Source organism: Cebus imitator, unplaced genomic scaffold, assembly GCF_001604975.1.
Source record: "Cebus imitator isolate Cc_AM_T3 unplaced genomic scaffold, Cebus_imitator-1.0 Scaffold63, whole genome shotgun sequence".
In the NCBI taxonomy this organism is placed as follows: Eukaryota; Metazoa; Chordata; class Mammalia; order Primates; family Cebidae; genus Cebus; species Cebus imitator.
Genome location: NW_016107378.1, coordinates 1,405,234 through 1,408,879, shown reverse-complemented (window position 1 = coordinate 1,408,879; position 3,646 = coordinate 1,405,234).

Below are 3,646 nucleotides of genomic sequence, written 5' to 3'. Positions count from 1 at the left end.
AAAGTGGGGGGGATGGGAAAGTGAGTGCTAGGGGAGGGCAGTGGTACTGGAGACAGCCCAGGGAAAGCCAGTTTGAGGACAACATATTCATAAGCTTGGAAGTAGCGGTTGAGCAGGGCTGGCCTCGTGAGCCTGCACACCTCCTCACGTGCTATGCTCTTCTGCTCCTGTCTTAAAAGCCTTCATAATTTTTGAACAGGAGGCCCTGCATTTCCATTTTGCACCAGGCTCTGCCAATAATGTAATTGGCCCTCTCAGATTGTTCAGGTTTCTAGAGAAGGTAAAAGCACCCACCATCTCTTCTGGGTTGGGGAACAAAGCAGCTTCCTTGCAAAAACACCCCAATGTCTAAACAATGAGGACAGCCTCTGCTTTCCCTGCCCCTTTCCCTTCACTCTCATTTCTTTGCATCTTACAAGTTCTCAACCTAGCCCGGGAGCTTTAGTGAGAGCAAATCAGGATCCCAAAGGAAGAGTCGCTTTTGATGTGGGCTTTTCATGGCTTAGAAATCTTGCAGTTCCCATCCCTGGAGGCACCTGAGTGATTAATGGTAGTGGGGCTTTCTCCATTGTGCTAACCAGAAGGAAGGAAGGAAGAGTGCTTTGAAAGGAGAGGGTGTCCAAGTGCTAGGCTCTTGTAATTCAAGGCCCCCGGGGAGGAAAGTTTAACCTCTTGCACAGGGCCTGACTGGATTGCTGGCTGGGGTGGCTTTGGGGAGCCGGATGGGCTGGTGACCTGGATCCAGTCATGGAGCTATGACCCCAGGTCATCTCTGTGGTGCTTTGAAGATCAGCTACTGCATCAGGAACAGCTGAGGTGCAGAGACTGCTGCTAAGGATTTGAGACCCCTGCAAAATCCAAATTCTGGCCTTGTCCACCAGGATGTTCCCAGTGTCTCAGGGAGCCCTGTGCTCCAGGCACAACCCCAGAGCCCAGGGCATCTGCAGACAGGGGCCCACATCGTCTACCCATAATGTGAGGCTCATAACATCCATGTCTCCCCTTTTTCAAGGTGCTCGTCAATGTCAGATGCCATAAAACATGGGGAAAGAATAAAGGGGAGTGAAGTGTGGACGCTGGGGTAGCTGGTACCTGCTGGAGATGACGTCGGCTGTTTACACTACACAAACAGCGCTTCCCTTCCCACTTTTGAGCACAGTGTCCCCACCTTCTTGAGAAACTAAATCTTTCTCAGCCTCAGGTCCTGTTTTGGATGGCAGGTCCAGCAGTGAGGGTGTGGCCCAGGCCTTGGTAAGAAGCATACTTGGTGTCACAAGACACAGTGATGGGTTCAAGATTGAGCACCAGACTCAGATGAGTCCCATGACGCTCAGTTCTGTTGCTGCTATTGTGTTTTATTTGGAAACAAGAGCAAAGGAGACTCCTTTCCTGGTAAGAGTGGCTGAGCTGGGGGGATATGGCATGGAGCTGAGGGTGGCCATCTCATCACTGCAGGGAGAAGATTGAATGAGATGGTGAAAGGAACACAGAGGAAGGCAGAGCTGAGACATGAGGAGGGGTTGGGGAGGAAAGAATGAGCCTGGTGACATTATTACTTGGTGCTAGAGGGCCTGGATCTAGCCATGCCTGAAATCCATATGGTTTCCTTATTTGCTTAAGTCCATTTGAGTTGGGGTTCTGTTTTTCATGACCAAGAGGCCCAGCAAATATATCTACTCACATGTTAGGGGGTTAATATTTGGCTGAATATTTATAACTTTGTCTCCCCAGCTAGTCTCCAGCTTCAGGGATTGTAAGTTCCCTGAAGGTAGAAACCAGGCCAGCTGTAGTTAGTAGGTTTTGTGGTGTATGTTGATGGGAGACTGAGCAGAATGTTGACACTGGTGAAGCAAGGACAAAATGATTGGAGCATTGGGGAGCCGGGGAGAGTGCATGGAGACAGGCAGATTGAAGGCTCCCTCATTCCCACATGACTCTGTGCGATCTCCAGGCTAGTGGCTGAAGCTCCAGCAAAGGGCAGTCTACACGTCGCGTCTGTCCTCACAGAGTTCATCATGGAGGGGGACAAAGAGGCACCAAACAAGGCATCACAGTAATGACATTTCATAGACACAGATAGGGGTCATTTGTGCGTGTGTGTGTGTGTGTGTATACATATGTGTATATACATATATATATATATAAATTTATGTTCTCTGTTTCTTTGTCTCTCTTTCTCTCTGTCTCTGTCTGTACATCTCTCTTTCTAAATATATATGCAAGTCATATACCTATCTCCCTAAGGTCCTCATAAATAAGCTCCTGAATGTAAAATTGTCGTGGGAGGGATGGGGTCACTCTGGGTAACCGAGGGAGTGCCTGTCCCCAGGATAAATGGAAGATTGTGTCAGGGCATCTGGCAGTGTTCAGAGAAGCCTGGCCATGACACCCCAGCCAGCAGAGTGCTTTTATGGAAGGCTGTGTGCCTGGCGTCTTCGGAGTCATTTGATTATGACCTGCAGTGGCCAGGATGCCTGCTGTGGTGAACACTGAGGCACTTTTCTAAGTTCTGCAATGGGAAAAGGCAGAGCCCCATCGCTACCTGTCTTTGCAGGTTTCCAAAGTCTTTCCCCTAGACTTGCTTTCTGCCTCCAAAGGAGCTGAGGCTGGGAGAAGACAAATGTTGAGACAGCATCAGGCATTGGGAAATGGCTTTTTCTCGTGTTGCCATGAGGCCTGGGGAGGAGGTGCTGTGTGGGTGAACACAAATGAGAGAGGAGAGCGTTTGATACCTTTTTGGTGAATGGTCACCTGGAATAGGGGTATGCTCCCATGAGCTGAGGGCAGGTATTCCGCTGCTGTTTTGATGGACAGCCCTGCCAGATGGAGGCTCCGGCCCGTCTCCCTGCACCTGCTCTGTCTGTGCCACACAAGAAACCAGGCCCTGGAGGTTGGAGCCCTGGAGAGACAGGAAAGGATGGGGGCATGGGGATACGCAGAGCAAGGGCTTTGGAGTCAGACAGGCCTGGATCCTGGCCCTGCCCCTTTCTACGCCGGTGACATTTGGGAAGTTACTTACCTCTCTGGATGCCAGTTTCCATATCTGTAAAATGGGGATTCTTGCAGGGTCGCACCACCAGGATGGCACTAATGATGGTGATTCCTGGGCAGAGAGGTTTGTGTGATGGTCGTTTTCTTGGTCCTTTTCTGTACTTTCCAATTTTTGTCTGATGCGAATGTAAATATTTTTAATTCAGAGAAAAATAATGTGTGTGATTAGAAAATAAAACTGTTTTTTGAAAGATGGGAGAGCACTGGGTAAGAGGGAAGATAAGAACAGAGAGAGTGGAATTTGGAGGCAACCAGCAGTCATTTTGTTGCACTGCGACCACGGACTGAACAGGAACATGCATCTCCTCTGGGGCAACTTGGGAGCCCAGAGGTCTGCAGTGGGCCAGGGAAGCCTGGACTGCGATGCAAGATTCCTTCTCACACCCTGAGAAGGCGCTGATGCTGCACTTTCCATCACGATTGGAGCAGCACAGTGGAGGGCAACATGAGTGTGAGGGGGTTAGGAACCAAGCCACATGGAACTGATGAGGGCAGAGGAGAGGCACAGGGGACAGACACCCACACCAAAGGAAGGCTCACAGCCTTTGTAAAAAGAAAAATAGAAAGAAGGCTGGGCATGGTAGCTCATGCTTGT